The sequence below is a fragment of the Plecotus auritus genome (assembly GCF_963455305.1).
Source record: "Plecotus auritus genome assembly, chromosome: 8".
NCBI lineage: Eukaryota > Metazoa > Chordata > Mammalia > Chiroptera > Vespertilionidae > Plecotus > Plecotus auritus.
The window spans coordinates 107,492,437-107,512,110 of record NC_137782.1 but is presented as its reverse complement, the minus strand read 5'-3'; the positions used below and the strand labels follow the sequence as shown (position 1 = coordinate 107,512,110).

The 19,674-nt window shown below is 50.7% G+C and overlaps 1 protein-coding gene across 6 annotated transcripts in view; it reads right to left on the bottom strand.

Annotated features, from left to right (window-relative positions):
* Nucleotides 1–19,674, bottom strand: part of NCK2 (NCK adaptor protein 2) — a 138,608-nt gene that overhangs the window by 58,891 nt on the left and 60,043 nt on the right. For 5 of the 6 annotated variants that reach the window (XM_080686992.1, XM_080686988.1, XM_080686990.1 and 2 more), the window contains one exon: nucleotides 10,823–10,996. The gene's annotated coding sequence lies outside the window, so the exon portion shown is untranslated. Of the gene's footprint in view, nucleotides 1–10,822; nucleotides 10,997–17,320; nucleotides 17,800–19,674 lie in introns of those variants that run through there. The other variant, XM_080686991.1, reaches the window with a different exon arrangement.

The following is a 19,674-nucleotide window of genomic DNA, read 5'->3' as shown; positions in this document are numbered from 1 at the left end:
GGACTCTCTCTCCTCCCAACAGAGCACTTAGCAGGGTTCCAGTCAGTGATGTGTACAGCCAGTCAGTGCAGGAGCAAGTGGGCAAGTGGCCCGCACACACTCCACCGCAGCCACCTGGCCCCGCATGCCCCATTGCGGCCCTCGAGGCCCATGCACGCCCCACCCCGGCCCCTGAGGCCCATGCATGTTCCACCCCGGCCCCTGAGGCCCATGCATGTCCCACGCAGCCACTGGGCCGTGCATGTCCCACCCCAGGCCCTGAGGCCCACACACCCTACCACAGCCACTGGGCCCCGCATGCCCCATTGCGGCCCCTGAGGCCCGTGCACGCCCCACCCTGGCCCCTGAGGCCCATGCATGTTCCACCCCAGCCCTTGAGGCCCGCGCATGTCCCACCGCAGCCACCGGGCCGTGCATGTCCCACGTGCCGCCGAGCCTCCACCACAAGCCCCCTGGTGTCCGAGGTCCGGTACTGAAGCCCTCACGTGCAGCTGGATTCAAATGTCAGCGGCCTCATAACCCAACCTCACCTTGTGCTCCAGTCATTGCTATTCCACAGACTAAGGGCTCTCTGAAGCCAGGAGGAGTTCCAATTAAACATTTACATGTCATACCGTTGAGCTACTTTGAGTAAAAAGGGTGAAAGCACATGAGTATACATAAGTGTTCGTGAAATGCAGATAAATGAAGAGTGAATCCTCCAGCTCTCTAGCAACTAACTAGCACAGCGACAGGAAATGGAAGATACGTTTAGCAAGCTCATTAAACTACTGAGAAGCACCGTCTAAGACGAGACTATATTCCTGGCAAAAATAACTTGGGCTCTGTCAACAAAATCCCAGCGTTTAAACACTATATTATCTTGTCGTCCTTCTTCAAGGACATGCTGCTGAACACGACTAACACCCGTGGACATGGCCTCTGGTGGAGCCACAGGAAGACGAGCTCCTTCCCGTGCAAGCTGAGTGCAAATGCAGTGCCCATCGCCCAGCGCTGCACGCACGCCTGGACCCTCAGGTAGGAGGTACCATTTCCACAGAGCAAAGCACAATGAAACGCACTGGCAGAGAGCCCGCTGTAAGCAGCACATGCAATGATGGAGAAATGGTGTCTAGAACCCGTGAAAGCCCTTACAGTCAGGAAGAGAGACCCACAGCTCAACTGAAAAGCAGGCGAAAGCGCCACTGCCCAGAAGGCAGCACCACGGTGAAGACGCTGAGCCACCGAGTCGCAGGCGCAGGTCCCAGGGAGCTGCCCCGTCGCACTGGGCAGGAACGTGAAAAGACGCTGAGGGGGCAAGAGGCCTGGTGCAGCGGGAGCTCTGATCCCACTGCAGAGAGAACGGGAAGACAGTTTGGAGTTACGCTGCGAAGGTGGCCACCGACGCGCTGTACGAGGTAGCAGCTCGCTCCAGTTCCTGGCAGGAGAGAACTGGCACCCATCAGTCAGGGGGCCTGTCCAGTGCTTGGGACAGCGCTGCTATGCCAGTTACAGAAGAGAATTAAGTGCCAGTCAACAGGAGGAGGCACAGGTGGGTCTGCAGCCACTCGCCCAGCATTGCACAGCAGTGGAATGAGGCAGCTCCCCAGAGGACAGAGGACTCTCAACCACGTCGAGTAGCAGAAAGCCAAAGGACTACATGCCACATGGGTCCATCTTCATGAAGCCCTAAACAAGCCACCCAAAAAATCCTTAGACTTATGCATGCATGTGATGAAACTAATTTTAAAAAGAAAGGAAATGAACGATTGAGTAAATAAATAAATGGGAGAGAGGAAACAGATTTCCCCAGAAGAATTCTAAATAAATTATGCGGACTCCCCCCTTAGGGTGGAGCGTACCGCCCCCCTCCCCGCTCTCGTGTGGCTGTGCCTAGGACTCCCGTCTCAGGAGGGCAGTGTGGGCAGGAGGAGAGTGACTTCTGTGTGGAGGAACCTGACAAACACCGCCTCCGCCAGGTGATCAAGGTCAACCACACACGGATGTGTCAGACGCGTATCCAGATGATGCGATGAGAATGGCACTTTAGCTCTGTGATCTTCCCCCAAATCCCGTAACTCTAGCACTGTGATTTGCAACTGGTGACCTCTGTGCCCAGAGATTGCCGAATAAACAAATGACAACAGCCAACACAACAATAGCAGCCATCCGGTGTGAATGAATCACAATTATACCTGTTTTTTGGTCAGATCAGCAAAAACTACATTTTTGGTGTGCCGAAGAATTTTAGTAATTAGTTTGTGTGTGCCACAAGATGAAGAGTTAAACATCGCGGCTCTGGACTAATGAGGAAAAAACACCAGATAAATCCCAGCTGTGGGACATCTGATAAGTCCTCCCCAAGACTGTCAAGGTCATAAAAGACACGCACGGTCTCAGACAGTCACGCCAGGACACAGGATGGTACACGTGAGGAAGCGCCTAGCTGGCCTCCTCTGCACCTGCTCACGCTCCTTGCTCTGCACTGCACTGTGTCCGACGTTAATGTAGCCATTCCTGGTTCTTTCATTATACCAAGGTTCCCACGATGCAGGTTGCCATCTTTTTATCGTCAACATACTATATACATATGTGTATATGTAAAATGGGTCTACGGTGCACCAGGTCTGGTGGAGAACGTGGCGAAGCTGCTCAGGGGAAAGGACACTGACCGGGCAGGTATCGGTGTTGGAATGAGAGGTGCCATGGGAATACGTCTGCAATGGCCCAAACTCAGGGACCTCGCTGATACAAAGGCGTCAGAACCCTTTACCAGAACCCATTTGGAATCTGGCTCTAATTGGGGAATAAGAAATTTATGGTCTATTGGTTACATTTTTTGCATTAAGAAAACCTGAGTGATCAGGTATTCTATACAGAAGCCTCTACATTTTCCATTCCTAAGACAGTCAGAAGAACAGGCCTCCCCACAAACGACATTCACATTGCAAGCAACATAGCCAAGGGGACAGAACTGGGCCCCAGGGGCTGGCCTTCAAGGGACGCACAGCCTCCTGGCACCCAGCTGTGGTCCTAACGGATGCAATGCAATCAGTTCCTTAATCAGAAGACCCGGGGATGCTGCAGTGCCAGAAGCTCTAATCCTAATCATCTGGGCCTGAGACACAGGGACTCCACCTGAGGGCCAGGGGGCCTGGATCTGGAATGGAACCCTGGGAAGGGTCTTCAGGGTGTGACATAATGGACAGAACAGGACTGACTTCATGTGTGTTGCCTTTTGCAAAGTTGTAACTACTGCACACTCCTGTTGTGCTCTGCAGGTGACCCAGAATTCTGCTCCACTGGGCAAAAGGAAGGACTCTGTAAAAAGTCCCCACGGGAAGGAAATGATCTCCCCTTCACACAAAATAACAGACTCTGTCATGTGATTGCTCTACTTACCCTGAGCCTCTTTTTCCAGGATCCCGCCCTCCCGGAGCTGGACTCCCCAGAGCAGAAAGCGCAGGCGTGGGAGGAAGGACCGAATTCTCATTCCTAAGCACCATGGTGCCTGAAGCTGCTTCCTGTTTCCTCCTGGTATTTTGTTAAATTTTGGGGAGCGGGCCTAAGCCGTCAGTCAGACATCCCTCAAGGGCTCCCAGATTGTGAGAGGGCGCAGGTCGGGCTGAAGGACTCCTCCCCCCTCCCCCCACCCAGTGCACGAATTTCTTGGTCCAGGCCCCTAGTGTTATCATAAAAGTGGACAGGAAAGTCGATTCTGACAGGCAGGAATCTAAAACACAAGACCCTTTCCTGCTGTCTACACTGAAGCACAAGGTGACAGGAGATGGTGGAGGCAAGAGGTCGGGTACCCCCAGCACCCTGCCCCAGCGTCCAGGCCACTGCTGCGTCCACAGCGCTGTTTCCACACACACCCTTCGGGTCCACACGCGCTCGTAGGTATCTCATGCTGCCACAGCAATGTAATTTTTTCACCTTTACTGAGTCCTACTTAATACACACAAAGTTACACATATTTAGTGTATAATTTGACAAGTTTGTATAATTTGACAAGTTTGTGTAATTTGACAGGTTTGGATCTAATCACTCACCTTGACATCATCACCACAAACAAGGTAACAAACATCCACCACCTCCGAAGGACTGGCCTGTTCAAGGAGTCGGGTGCTAGAAGCCCACATCCCCCTCCTGCAACACTGGTGCGAAGCAGAAATACACTTGTTGCTGTTTTGGAGGAGGGAGGTCAAGAAAATGCACTTTCTTGTTCTAATTTAGGAACTGCAGCGATGCCCTCAGGACAGTGTGTCTCAGCACTGTCCCGTCACCTCCGCATCACCGGCCGCGGCTCCTGCTCGGTGACTCGGAGAAACAGAGAGCACGCCAGGCCAGCGCTCCCGCAGCAGCGCGCAGCCGGCCGGGCACTGTCCGGGGTGGGCCCGTGGGGCAGGTAAAGCCACATGACCTCTCCTTCCATGAAAAGGGGATGGGGGGGTCTCATCACCTGTTTTTAAAGAGAATTTATGAAAACTCCTTTGTAAACGTAAAGGTACAATTCAGAATAGTGGAGAAATGACTGGAATGTTGTGAATTTAGTTTCTACAATCTGTCGGGGAAAAGGTGTGTATGTGGGGAGGTGGCTGGTCAGGAATTCGCTTTTTCTGTCTTTAATTTGCTTCACCAGCTTCCCAGGAAGCCACCTGCTGGGCACGTCGGCGAGGGTGAGAGAAGCACACTGGCTCCACTCTGTCTCCACCTCAGCCGTCAGAAAATGACGAGTTCATTGGAAATGTCTACCTGCAATTTTATGAAGCTTCGCCGTACAAAGGTGCTGTGGGAAGTATAACGAACTCAAAAAGGATTCAAGACCTGAATGTAAGACCTGAAGCCATGACACGCTAGAAAAAAACAGATTTAAGCTCCTCGGCGTTGCTCTTGGGGATGATGTGTTTGGATTGACACCAACACAAAGGCAACCACAGCAAAAATAAACAAACATCAAACAAAAAGCTTCTGCACGGCAAAAATACTATCAACAAATCGAAAAGGCAAACCGAGGAATGGGAGAAAATAGTTGCAAATCATGTATCTGGTAAGGGGTTACTATCCAAAGTATATAAAGAATTCCCACAACTCTGCAAAAATACAAACAGTCCAGAGGATCTGAACGGACATTTTTCTGAAAAAGACATCCAAGTGGCCAAAAGGCACATGAAAAGATGCTCAACGTCACTAATGATCAGGGAAACGCACATCAAAATCTCCCGCCTGTTATAACGGCGACCATCAAAGACAAGAGGCAGGCGCTGGTGAGAATGCAGAGAAGAGGGAACCTCTGTGTACTGTTGGGATGTAAACTGGTGGGGACACTATGTAAAATAGTATGAGGTTCCTTTAAAAATTAAAAATAGGCCCTGGCCGGTGCGGCTCAGTTGGTTGGAGCTTTGTCCAGTGCACTGAAATATTGTGGGTTCGATTCCCTGTCAGGGCATATACTTAGGTTGCAGGTTGGATCCCAGGTGAGGGAAGCAACTGATTAATGTTTCTCTCTCTCTCTCTCTCTCCTTCCCTCCCTCTCCCCCTCCCTCTCTCGTACCCTCGCCCTGTCCTTCTCTCTGAAATCAGTAAGCATGTCCTCAGGTGAGGATTTAAAAAAATTAAAAATAGAACTACCATGTGACCCCGCAACGCCACTCCTGGGTATGTACCCAAAGGAAACAAGAACAAGGTCTCGTCACTGCGGCATTCTTCACAACAGCCAAGGCCTGGGGGCACCAAGGTCCACATGGAGGAGGGAAAAGATGCGTCTGTGTATAAAGACGGGATATATGCGCGCGTGCGTGCGCTCCTGCGTGCACGCACGCGCGCGCACACACACACACACACACACTGGAATATTACCCAGCCACCCCAAAGAGGACATCCTGCCATTTTCTACAACATGGATGGACCGTGAGGGCACTATGCTACGGAAGTAAGCCAGACAGAGAAAGACAGTACTGCGTGGTGTCACTTTAATGCAAAATCTAAGAAAACGTCATAGTCACAGAAACACAGTGGTGATGTGGTTCCGGAAAAGAGAGAGCGCGATGAGGGAGACTTTCAGGACAGACGAGGAAGTCCTGACCCAGCAGCACCATGGCTGCATGTTAACATGCATGGCACCTGGCCTCGCTGAGAGTACCCGCCAGTGCTCTCCAATCCAAAGGACAGAGCACAAGGTGACAGTGTGCTCACTAACCAGCTGGTGGGATTTCCTCACAACGTACGCCAGACCACGCCACCAAGATGTGCACTTAGGTATCTTACCATTTCATTGTCAAATACATGGCAATAAAGCTTAAAAAAAGACACGTGGCCTCACTGCCAGCATTCCCACTCCGGACACTCTTGTCAGCACCTGACAGTGTGTGAAGTCCAGGACGTGTCTACCTCACATAGCACGAGGCTTGTCACCTAAGCCACCATCTGTCCTCCCCACACCACCAACATCCTTCTACCCATTAGGCTCTCTCCTGTAAAAGTGTCCAAAAAGGCTTTCAAAAGATAAAACATCATCAGCATGGCATACGATGTCCCTTCCAGTAAGTGCCAGCCACCAGCGGACCACGGTCCCTTCCCAATCACGGGCGGGAAGACTCACGTGCAGACACGCTTTAACATCCCGTGGAACAGGAGGGTTTGCACATGCTCTTCCCGTGCTTGCCCCTCCCCAGAGTGGGCACGGTCAGGGCCGGGGGCTCAGAAGGCTGGGCTCCCTAACCTCAAGGGGGTAGGTTCCTGGCAAAGGTGAGAATTTGGGGCAGGAAAGCAGGGGCTTGGGACCCCACTCAGGCACCTCTGAGGTGCAGTCTGACACACCCCTCACACTGCCTCAGGCGTAGGTCTTGCTGGGACAGCACAAACCAGAGCACCCAACGCCTGGAGTGCGCTCGGTGGACATCCCTTTAGCGCTTCCCAGGCTAGCGCTGCGTCCATACTTCCTAAGACCTGGCAAGTGATGAAGCTAACCAAGCTGTCCCTTTCCTGCTGGCTCTTCAAAGACCACTGGCCAAACAGTGTTTGCCTGGTCCCCACCCCCTGTTGCTGACCCAGCAGCCGCCTGTGCTGACCCATAACACCTCTGCCTACCCACCTCGCTCCTTAACATTCCCTCCAAACGCAGCATCTGCTGGCTGCCCCAGCCTCTTTTCTGAGGGTCAGCCCACCCTGCCTTAGGCACACAGACTCGCTGTACGAGCATCAACTACAGCAGCTCCCACAGGACAGGATGATGCAGAGCTGCAGGGAGCTGCCTGGGTCCTGCTGCCTCCAAGAGGCCATGACAGCCAGTGTCTAAAATGGAATTCTCTTTATTTCTGTGGCTGCAAAAACACAGTGCTAAAACAGTCACTGCGAGAAAAAGAGCCCAGAATCCAATCGGTGCTCACAGCAAACATTTATTATTGAATGGATATATCTCACAATTTCCCACTGAACATTTTTCTAAGCAACAAAAGTAATTTTTAACATTAAAGAGAATCAGGGTTTTGGTGTGGATCTCATGAACATGTAAAATAACAAATCTTTAACATTTTACAAGTATAAATATTTCTGTAAGAACATCTTCATGATGATCTATGCCCAGTTCTCACTAATAATCAATCATCCAGGCCGCCTCTTGTTTGCAGAACCGTAACAGACTCTGGCTGGGTGTCTGTGCAGAACGTGCTGCCGCGGTGAGTCTGTGACTCCCCCTGCCTCACTACTTTCTGAAAGAAGACCCTGAAATAGCCTTTCCTTAAAAAAGATTTGTAATCCTCACCTGAGGGTATGTTTTTTAAATTGATTTGAGAGAGAGAGAGAGAGAGAGAGAGAGAGAGAGAGAGAGAGAAACATTGACATCGATCAGTTGCCTACTGTACTCATCCCATCCAGGGATCAACACATGACCTGGGTATGTGCCCTGATCTTTCAGTGCACAGGACAGCGCTCCAGCCAAATGGGCCACAGCGGCCAGGGCCTGATAACAGCTTACTGTCCGTTAATGTCACTGATGATCAAGAACTTGCTAAAGAAGTAGTTAGTGTCAGTTTGTTAGTGATGAATTACTAATGAATTCTGGTGATCAGATTTGAGGATTTGTACTTAATTTCTAGCTTATAGTGCCACAAAACATGAGGCTGCATTTACAAAAGACTAAGTCATAACAGGTTCCACTGCAATGACTATTAGAAAAACGGAGTCCCCGTACCTAGGAGTTTTTCTTGTTGTTTTTAAGGTAATGGAAATCTCCCAGGATGGGGCATGAAACACCGGAGTGGTGTCTGTCTCCCATGAGGCCTGGTAGCTGGGAGCGCCCTAGCAATGCAGGGCAGGGGGTGTAAAGCTAGTCAGAGCCAACGGCGCCCGGGGGGGCAAGGTCAGCACAGCTTCAGTGCAGGTGCAGGGAGAGAGGGGGCTTGGAATCAGGCTGTACAATCGGAGCTCCCAGCTCTCCAACCCAAACCAGGGTCTCGACTAGAAATCATGACAAGCAGCACCCTAAATAAACCGGACAAGGGGTCATTTTCTCCAGAAGAAGTCATACAGGATAATAAGGCGAAGACAGTCAGGCACTGAACCCTTCCTTTAAGAAACACTGCATATTAATTCCGGGGTGTTCTGGTTAGCACACATCAGCAGGGAACGTAAGTTAAATTAAGAATCACTCCATGCCCCTGAAAAAAAAGTGGTCAAGGAGAAAAAACCCATTTACAAAATTCTGGTAGTAGTTTAAGACCAAATAAGAGAAAATTCTAATGTATACTAAATGAAATAAATTTACAGAAATCATACCAAGAGATTTTATAGTACAAAGTTATAGATTTCAGAGTAGTATAAACACTTTATGAATAACAGAAGCAAAACAAGGTTCTGAAGGAAAGCTAATGAACTGTCCCCCAGCTGTGAGGCTCTGGTCCCAGCTGTGAGGCCCTGGTCCCAGCTGTGAGGCACTGATCCAGCTGTGTGACCCTGGTCCCAGCTGTGAGGCCCTGGTCCCAGCTGTGAGGCACTGATCCAGCTATGTGACCCTGGTCCCAGCTGTGAGGCCCTGGCCCCAGCTGTGAGGCACTGATCCAGCTGTGAGGCACTGATCCAGCTGTGAAGCCCTGGCCCCAGCTGTGAGGCCCTGGCCCCAGCTGTGAGGCACTGATCCAGCTGTGAAGCCCTGGCCCCAGCTGTGAGGCACTGATCCAGCTGTGAAGCCCTGGCCACAGCTGTGAGGCACTGGCCCCAGCTGTGAGGCCCTGGTTCCAGCTGTGAGGCACTGATCCAGCTGTGAAGCCCTGGCCACAGCTGTGAGGCACTGGCCCAGGCTGTGAGGCCCTGGTCCCAGCTGTGAGGCTCTTGCCCCATCTGTGAGGCACTGGCCCCAGCTGTGAGGCCCTGGTCCCAGCTGTGAGGCCCTGGCCTCAGCTGTGAGGCACTGATCCAGCTGTGAGGAGCTGGTCCCAGCTGTGAGGCACTGATCAAGCTGTGAAGCCCTGGCCCCAGCTGTGAGGCCCTGGCCCCAGCTGTGAGGCACTGATCCAGCTGTGAAGCCCTGGCCCCAGCTGTGAGGCACTGATCCAGCTGTGAAGCCCTGGCCACAGCTGTGAGGCACTGGCCCAGGCTGTGAGACCCTGGTCCCAGCTGTGAGGCTCTTGCCCCATCCGTGAGGCACTGGCCCCAGCTGTGAGGCCCTGGTCCCAGCTGTGAGGCCCTGGTCCCAGCTGTGAGGCCCTGGTCCCAGCTGTGAAGCCCTGGTCCCAGCTGTGAGGTACTGGTCCCAGCTGTGAGGCCCTGGTCCCAGCTGTGAGGCCCTGGTCCCAGCTGTGAGGCCCTGGTCCCAGCTGTGAAGCCCTGGTCCCAGCTGTGAGGTACTGGTCCCAGCTGTGAGGCCCTGGTCCCAGCTGTGAGGCTCTTGCCCTAGCTGTGAGGCCCTGACCCCAACTGTGAGGCACTGGTCTAGAGGTGCAATTGCATCTGCTCACACAGCCAGAGACAGAGCCAGGTCGGCCAGACTGCTGCCCAGCATTTCTTATGTCCTAAGTCAAACATCTCAAACAATGCCAGGCTAAGCAATGCTTTGTTATACGGGGGTATGACTTTGTCTAGTATCTGCTATTATAGGGCAAAACCCGCCTGCTATATTATAGACATAGTTTCAGTTCACACACACAAGTACATTCTCATACAAACAGGTAAACTTTCCTCAAAACCCTTTATCTATTGGCAACTTTTGATGCAGACTCGTCTTCTCAGCATCAAAGCGGAGTGAAGCCTCTGGGGCAGCTGTGGGTAAACTACGGCCCGCAGGCCGGATCCGGCCCATTCGGCTGTTCTATCCGGCCCATGGAGCCGAAAGAGCGGAGGGTTCTCTTGCTCTCCCCTCCGCTCCTTTACTTTGAATTTATATTAGTTCACACAAACACTCCATCCATGCTTTTGTTCCGGCCCTCCGGTCCAGTTTAAGAACCCATTGTGGCCCTCGAGTCAAAAAGTTTGCCCACCCCTGCGGGGCTGAGAGTGTCCCGGAGGCAGCGCCCCCTCGCCTCAGGGCTCCCGGCTCCCAGTGCGCAGGGGGCCTGACCTGCAGACTCAAGAACCATCTGTTGGGCCGGAGAGCTGAGCGCAGGCGCGTTTCACAGGGGGAAGTGCCTGTGCTATGCCTCCCAGCTCCTCAGCGCCATCACGCCCTACAGCAGGGGTAGTGAATGTAACTTTTCAACCAAGCCCCTTGAAAATGGAAATATTATGTGGCCCAACAAATCAGGGCTATACTTACTGCCATTTTATTAATGTCAAACCTACTGAGCAAATCAAGTATCTCAGGCGAAAGCAGCCTCTTCTCTCCATTTAAAGCAGAAAGCTGCAGACTTACCCTTGGCGCTCAGCTACGAGATGACTGGCCACACCAGAACCCCTGGACGGTGCCTCCAGCAGATCACACCTGAGCAGGGACAGAGCTGCGGGAATTCTCCAGACTCTCAAACCCAACCCAGACTTCCACAGAGGTCTGGTCTGGGAAATCTCTTGTAGTAAAGGAACAGGAAATCTGAAAAGAAACAGAAAATCACATATTAGGACTCTTGCTTATTTGATTTTAAGTAACTGCTTGAGAAATAACTGCTTATTTACCTGAAACGAATACTTTTAATAAACCCCAGAAGAAAGTTGCTTTGTACTTAATGACCTCTACCCAAACAAAACTGCTCCCACCTCCCCACCTTCTAGCTGCCAATCAGATCCAGGCCATGGTCGGGGAGGCCGACCACACACCCTGGAGAAAAGGAATGGAGAGAGTGGGGACAGCAGGCCATAAACCAGGAACCCTAGTTCCCAAGCGTATTCAGACTTCCTACCCCACAGCTCCCCACGCACACCTTTGACGCCAGCCAAAAACCAAAGGCAGGCTGCCACACGGGAAGGAAGCCAGTCTGGGAGCTAACGAGGCAGCTGGGCTGCAGAGAGCACTGAAATTATTTAGAGATGTGATCCTGTCTTAAAGTCTCTCGTACTGGCCATTTATTGAGAGGCCAGCTACTGGACCCACAGCCTCGTGCTAAAAATATCCCTGCAGGAAATCTGAGAATAACATCCCCAGAAATACCAGGGCGTTGTGGCGAGAAGCTGGAGGCGACTCGGCCTCTCCCTCCTGGCTTGGGCAGTCTGCTCTCCCCTACCTTTCCTCCACTGGGGGAACTACTTTCAGTCCTTGCCTGGCATTTTCCAGGTTCCTGAAGGTCTGCGGCCCTCCCAGTGAGTTCCTGCCATTGTTAATTACATTTCACACCCAGAGAGGATCTGTCTTGACAGTTCCCTCAGAGATCTATTAATTCATCCCTGGCTTGATTATGACCCAAAGTGTTAAACACCCCACAGGAAAATCGAATTCTATTTTAGTCAAGTAGAAAAAGATAATCCGAGTAGGGCTATCATAAAAATGTTACAAGGCAAGTTCATAAATTTTGATTAAAAACTTCATCCTATTTTATATATTCTCTAGCATTATTTTAAAAGGTGCATGCTTTTTATTTAAAAATATGATTAAATGCAAGGAAAAGTTGATAACCAAACACAATGGGAAGACTAAATTTGGGCAAGATGTTAAATGTATACCAGGATGGAAATGGAGATTAAAAATGGCTGCAGAGTAAGTGGATGCTACACAGACATCCATCCAGGACCAAACTAAAATTATAACTAAAAATACAAAAAAACAAACTAACAAAAAAAACAACCGAGGAGAGAACCCTGATAACCAAGGATGGAAAGTGAAGACCGCATAGAGGCTGGTAGGAGGGACAGAGGCAGGAAAGGGCTGGCCGGGCTCCCACAGACAGCAGCTGAAGTTCTGGAGAGATATCTCAGCTGTGAGGGCGCGGGGAGGGGGGGGGGGGGTTGGTGGTGGGGGAGGTGCCACTGAGAACTCTGGGGTCTAATCCCCAAGCTGGGTCCCCTCCAGCAAAAAGCACCAGAACTGAGAAAGGTGCCCAATATCTGGCTGTGAAAAACTGCAGGGCTGCTGTCTGCCAGAGAGAGAGGCCTGGAAAAGTTGACACCCTCTTAAAGGGCCAATGCAAAATTTATTGTGCAGCCATTCCCCTGGGGCTCCGGCAGAGGGAGAGCAGAGTGGACTGGAGCTGTGTGAGCAGAAGCCAGGATTGGGGGCTCTGAGGTTAGAGCTCGGAAGGCAGACACCCTGGTTTTCTATGCTAAATTATTTCCTCATGCTGCAGAGGTCCGCTTTCTCAGGCAGACCTTTGCAATCCAGGTGGTTTTTGCCTGGGGGAGAAGACAGTTGACCCACCCCAGTGGACAAACTCATTAGTCAACAGAGCCAAATATCAACAGTACAATGATTGAAATTTCTTTTGAGAGCCAAATTTTTTAAACTTAAACTTCTTCTAATGCCACTTCTTCAAAATAGACTCGCCCCAGCCGTGGTATTTTGTGGAAGAGCCACACTCAAGGGGCCAAAGAGCCACATGTGGCTCGCAAGCCACGGTTTGCTGACCACTGGGTTAGGGCAACACTGAGATTTTCTTTTTCTCAACTTTAAAAGGCCTGAGCCACACCAGGGCTTTCCCTCATCCTTCTGGGGCGTTGAGCTGCAGCGCCTACTTCACCCCGAGGGCAGCTCTGAGCTCCGGGCCTCTCCTGCCCGGGCCCAGGGCCTGGCATCAGGAAGAATTGTCCTCGTCCGCATTCCCGGTGCCTGCAGCAGGACCCCACACACGTGGCAGGGCTGGCCACTTCCTCCCAGCCGCCGCCTGCCCTGGACCCAAGGCTGACATCCATCACCAATATGCTTTCCTCCAGTGAAGCATTAAAGATGGAGCATTAAGGGCTACCAAGAGGGTAGGTGCCCCATTGTGCTGATGGCACAAAGCTGTGGGCCTTTGGGCAGATACTGCTGGGATATTCGCTCTATCTCCTTTAGAGCCGGCAGATTTGCGCAGATGACTCATATGCTCACACGGTTCATGTCTGTGAGCTCAGGTGATCGCCTCTCCTCCTCCTAATCACGGAAGCCGAGTACCAGGCAGGAGAAGAGCATGTCCAGGTGCCTGTGGGACAGGCACTGCTGCCCACCTCTACCGCAGCCTCGCCCATCCTCACGGCCACCCTGGGCCATAAACCTGACTGTTCAGCTCAGGAGCCAAAGCACCCAACGCCCCACAGGCAGGACTTAAACCCAAGCTTGCCTGATTTCAAAGTCCAGCCGAGCTTTCTCCCAGGAAGGTCACCACTAAAGGTGACTCAGTCTTGAGACTCAGACAGAGATCGCTGCGGCTGCCGTCTGGCAGGAGCCAGCTCAGCTTCAGTCAGGCAGGGACCGTGCTGTGCTGGGCCGCACACAGCCTTAATTTCCAAAAGTGCAGCTTCCCTCAGCGTTAGTGCAGCAGAAGCAATGACTAGGGAACGTTATCTGGCTGGGCTAGTCCTGCACACGACCCAGAGCTGACAGGTTCCGACAGGTGTGCACCAGGCCCGATCCTTATACAAGCAAAGCACACCAAGTGGACGCCCAGACCCCGGCTCTGCAAGCAGATCTAAGGGAACTGTCTTTCCTCTTTCATTTCAAAAGGAAAAACAACACCCCCATGATTGTATTACGACCTCTCCCTCCCCCATCACACGTGACAACTCTCTTCAGAGCAGGCGGCCTGCAGGGGCCTCGGTGGCTGTGCAGACCAGGAGAGCAGGGGCCGGGCTGCTGGTGAGCTCTGGGAGAACTGGACATCTCATTCCCACGGAGCTACCTGATGGAAAACTGGATTCAAATGGAAAACGCTCGTTCAGACACTAAACAAAGCTACACAAGAACTGCCCTGAAAGTTCAACCCTGGTTCCTCCCCACGTGGACCAATACCCACAGTTTAGGAATACTCAGTGATCTGACACACAAAGGCCTCCAGGGACACGATTTCAGCTCCCTCCCACCCCCGCCCCAGGCACATCTCAGCTCCCTCCCATCCCTCAGGCACATCTCAGCTTCCTCCCCCTCCCCAAGCACATCTCAGCTCCCTCCCATCCCTCAGGCACATCTCAGCTTCCTCCCCCTCCCCAAGCACATCTCAGCTCCCTCCCATCCCCTCAGGCACATCTCAGCTTCCTCCCCCTCCCCAAGCACATCTCAGCTCCCTCCCATCCCCCCAGGCACATCTCAGCTCCCTCCCATCCCTCAGGCACATCTCAGCTTCCTCCCCCTCCCCAAGCACATCTCAGCTCCCTCCCATCCCCTCAGGCACATCTCAGCTCCCTCCCATCCCCCAGGTACATCTCAGCTCCCTCCCATCCCCTCAGGCACATCTCAGCTCCCTCCCATCCCCCAGGTACATCTCAGCTCCCTCCCATCCCCCCAGGCACATCTCAGCTCCCTCCCATCCCCCAGGCAGTGGTCAGGGCTGAGAGAATAATGAAAGCCACAAAGCTAGTTTCCCCAAATATCAGTTGGTAAGTAGTTGATTAATAAAATGGGGGGATACTAATTTCTAACTCTCTGAGCAGCCTCACAGGGACACATGTGGCTGAGGAGGCTGCTGGGGCAGAGGTAATGGGGGAGAGGTTGTACTCTGAGGATTCTATGTTCTGAAGTAACGAAGATTTCTGCCTTCAAGTATTGCGGGACTGAGAAGGGACACTGCAGGCAGTGTGTGGCCATATGTAATGAGATGAGAAACTCAGCAGGAGGCTTTGGGGCAGGAGACGGGAGTCCAGGCCCGGCTCAGCCTCCAGATGCCCCATGGGACCTCCTCATCCACGGCCAGGCTCCCTCCGCTCCTGCTCTGCAGCTTTGAGGCACATGGAATGGACCTGAACATTATAAAAAAATGATGATGTGGTGCTAAAAGCTCAGCTAAAATGCGACGACCAGCGATGCAAACCTCAGGAGGAACTTAGATTTTACAGCCTGCTGCCTAAACATTCTAACACAGGGGTGGGCAAACTTTTTGACTCGGGGGCCACAATGGGTTCTTAAACTGGACCGGAGGGCCGGAACAAAAGCATGGATGGAGTGTTTGTGTGAACTAATATAAATTCAAAGTAAAGGAGCGGAGGGGAGAGCAAGAGAACCCTCCGCTCTTTCAGCTCCGCGGGCCGGATAGAACAGCCAAACGGTCTGGATTCGGCCCGTGGGCCATAGTTTGCCCACAGCTGGTTCTAACAGGTAGGAATTGGTGAGCAACACCATGCCCCAAGGCTTGTAGAGTTTCTGGGTGTATATTTGATGCCAGCCTCTTACATACAACAGCACTCTGTTCTCCAAGGGTCTGAGAAGTGCTGCTCTTGAGGTCTTCCCACTAATCCACACCATCGTTTTCGGAATCAGCACTAACACCTGCTACCCATCTCAACACCAGAACAGACCATCGAATGCCAGGACATTTTAAAGCCCCCGGCACTTTTTACAAAGCACCCACAGGACTTAGGTGTTGTTCAGGTAACCACACCGACCACAGCAACAAAAGTAAACCTTCAGCGCTGCCCGGTTTGGCTCAGTGGATAGAGCGTCGGCCTGCGGACTGAAGGGTCCCGGGTTCCATTCCAGTCAAAGGCATGTACCCTGGTTGCGGGCACATCCCCAGTGGGGCAGGAGGCAGCTGATCGATGTTTCTAACTTTCTATCCCTCTCCTTTCTTCTCTGTAAAAAAATCAATAAAATTAAAAAAAAAGTAAATCTTCAACTTTAAACTGAATTTACTGAAGAAAGGTGGTGCAAACCCTGCCCCTTTAAAAAAAAAAAAAAAAAAAAGAAGGAAAGACCAAGAAAAAAAAAAGAAAGGCTTCTGCCTCTCCTGGGAGATCACTGAGGTGCACTGGGCAACCCTGTCCCATCCACCTCTAGGCAGCATTGCTCAGGTGCTGCTACGGGCGGCTCTCATCCCCTCACCATGGGGTTTGGGGGCAGGAGGGGGGGCACGAAGGACGGAAAGAACCAGGGAGCTGCGAGAAAGGCCCAGGCCCACAGTGAGCGGGCCAGCAAGCCCGTTTTCCTGCCTCCTCTTGCACTGACCTCTCCCTCTCCCAATTCTTTCTTTTCTTTTCTTTTTTTAGGAGAACCTTGAAACGCAGGCAGGAAGGCCAGGCACAAGCTGTTAACAGTGGTTACCACTAATAAACTTGTGGGGTGGAATCAGGGGTGAGAATTATGATTTTACTTTTAACTTTATTCTTTTCTGTGACATTTTTACATGTTTTACTTTAGTAATAAAGACAGAAAGTGATTAAACTTCACGTCTTTCCTGCGTGTCTCTCCATTGCACAGAGTTGTGCGCAGGCGGCCCGGCACCGGGGCACCCCCACCCCCACCCTGCGCTAGCGCAGCCCCTCTCGAGGGTCCCTGCCTGTCCTCTGCACTCAGGTCTCCACTGACTTGGCTGCTCACTGCCCAGTCTGGACAGCCCACCGCTTCTTCACCAGCTGGGCTCTGGGAGCTCCCTTCAAATGCTCTCTCCTCCCTGCCCATCCACCCCCTGTTCAGAGGGTGGGTGAAATCCTACCCCTTCGAAGAGGCTGTTCAAGAAGAATTCCCAGATGCCTCCAGGGTTCCTTGAACACTTTGCCTTCTGGGTTCCTTTAGCATCATATAGCTCTTCTTATATCGTGCAGCTGTGCGTGTGCCATGGGTTACAGTCTGAATTGTGTCCCCCCAAAATTCAAATGTTAAACTCCCAACCCCAGCACTTCAGAATGTAACCGTATTTAGAGATAGGATCTCTGAAGAGATAATTCCGCTAAAATGAGACAGTTGCTAAGCCAATCTGACTGGGTCCTTAATAAGAACAGGGAGAGATACCAGGGACCCACAAGCACGGAGGGACAACCATGTGAAGAGGCAACAAGAGGAGAGAACCATAGAGAGAAACCACACCTGCCAACCTCGATCTTGGACTTCCACCTCCAGAACTGTGAGAAACGTTTCTGTCGTCAAGCACCCGGTCTGCGGAATTTGGTTATGGCAGTCCTAGCAAACAAACGCTCACGCAGATTCTCCACCAGACGGTCAGCCCATGTTCTCATCACAGACATCACGCACAGGAGGCACCTGAAAAGCATGTCCTACATGGATGGAAGGAGGAATGAATGGAAGGGACCAGTAACAAAACCCCGGACAACTCACAGTGACTCTCCAGCATCCTTCCTCCTGGCCACAAGGGAACAAATACTCCAATTTTTGCACATCTATTCTTTCTTTAAAACCCAGTTCAAATATTGTCACCTCTGGGAACAAGCTCCCAATTCTTATGCACAGAAAACCTGACTTCCCTCCTCTGTGCAAAGCATACACCAAACTGTAATGTAATCATTGTATTTTGCTTTGTAGTGAAGATGTTTAACCATATTCAAAGTAGAGAGAATATTTCTCCCCAGGTACCTACCACACAGCCTCAACAATTATGGACCTACAGCCAGCTCCCCGCAACTCCCGGCCCTCACTAGATGACTTTAAAGCAAATCCCATACAAAAATTACTTTATTTGTAAAAACTTCAGTGTGTATGACCAACAGATACACACAACTCCATCCTTACACCTAAAATAATGATTAATTCCTTAATATAAATCTTATATCTAGTGTTCCAATTTTCCCAGTTGTCTCATAAATGTATTTTATAGCTGATTTATTTGAATCAAGAGTGAAATAATGTTCCAAATTATAATTTCCTATATGTCTCTCAAGGCACTTTAAATCTGTTTCATTTTAATGACAATCAGTTGAAGAAACTGGGTCACATGTCTTGCAGAATACCCAGCCTTCTGCACGTTGTGGCTTTCGCTTCGCTGACGTTGTTTTCCATGTTCTCACTTCATGGTGTTTCCAGTAACGTGGCAGTTAGTACCAGGGGCTCTGTAAGCAGAAGCCTTTCTCAAGGGCAGAACCCAGCACTGACTACAGGCTTGGTACGGAGAAGCAACCCCATTAATCCATGACTTAGTAAACGCCAAGACAAAACAGCCAAGTTAATATATAAGTAGTTGCAGCCCCCCTCCCCTCCTCTTCCCTTCCCACTGCTCCCACTTTCCACAGGATCCTTCCTGGGGTCCAGGGCATGGTGCTGCCCCTCACTTACCTTTTAACTGGGAAAAGGTATGTAATATCTGAGGCTAAAAGTTACAAAATAATCTAATCATTGAATGATGTCATGTTCCGCTTTCAAAAGATGAATTTATTGGGGTGACATTGGTTAATAAAATTATATAGGTTTCAGGTATACAATTCTGTAACACATCATCTGTATATTGTACTGTGTGTTCACCACCCAAGTGAAGTCTCCTTCCATCACCCTTTATCCCCCTCTCTCCTCTTTTATGTCCCCCACCCCCTTTCCCTCTGGTGATCACCATACTGTTGTCTGTCTTGAGGGTTTTTTTGCTTAACCCTTTCATCTTTTTCACCCAGCCTCCCAACACCCCTCCCTCTGACAGCTGTCAGTCTGTTCTCTGTATCTATGAATCTGTTTCCATTTTGTTAGCTTATTTTGTTCATTAGATTCCACATATAAGTGACATATGTGGTATTTGTCTTTCTCTGGCCAATTTCACTTCGCATAATAATCTCCAGATCCAACCATGCTGTCTCCAAGGGTAGGAGATCCTTCTTTTTTACAGCTGTGTAGTATTCCATGGTATAAACGTTCCACAGCTTTTTTATCCACTCATCTACTGATGGGCACTTGGGCTGCTTCCAAATCTTGGCTATTATAAATGACACTGCAACGAACATAGGGGTGCATATATTCTTTTGAATTAGTGTTTCAGGTTTCTTAGAAGTGCAATTACTGGGTCATCAGGCAGTTCCATTTAATTTTTGGAGGAAATTCCATACTGTTTTCCACAGTGGCTGCACCAGTCTGCATTCCCACCAGCAGTGCACGAGGGTTCCCTTTTCTCCACAACCTCGCCAGCACTTGTTTGTTGATTTGTTGATGGTAGCCATTCTGACAGGTGTGAGGTGATACCTCATTGTGGTTTTAATTTCTCTGATGATCAGTGACTTTTGAGCATCTTTTCATGTGTCTATTGGCCATCTGTATGTCCTCTTTGGAGAAGTGTGTGTTCAGCTCCTTTGCTCATTTCTTAATTGGATTATTTGTTGTTGTTTTTTTTGTGTGTTGAGTTTCATAAGTCCTTTATAAATTTTGTGTATTAACCCCTTATCAGATGTGTCACTGGGTAAATACATTCTTCCATTCAGTGGATGGCTTCCTTTATTGTACAAAAACTT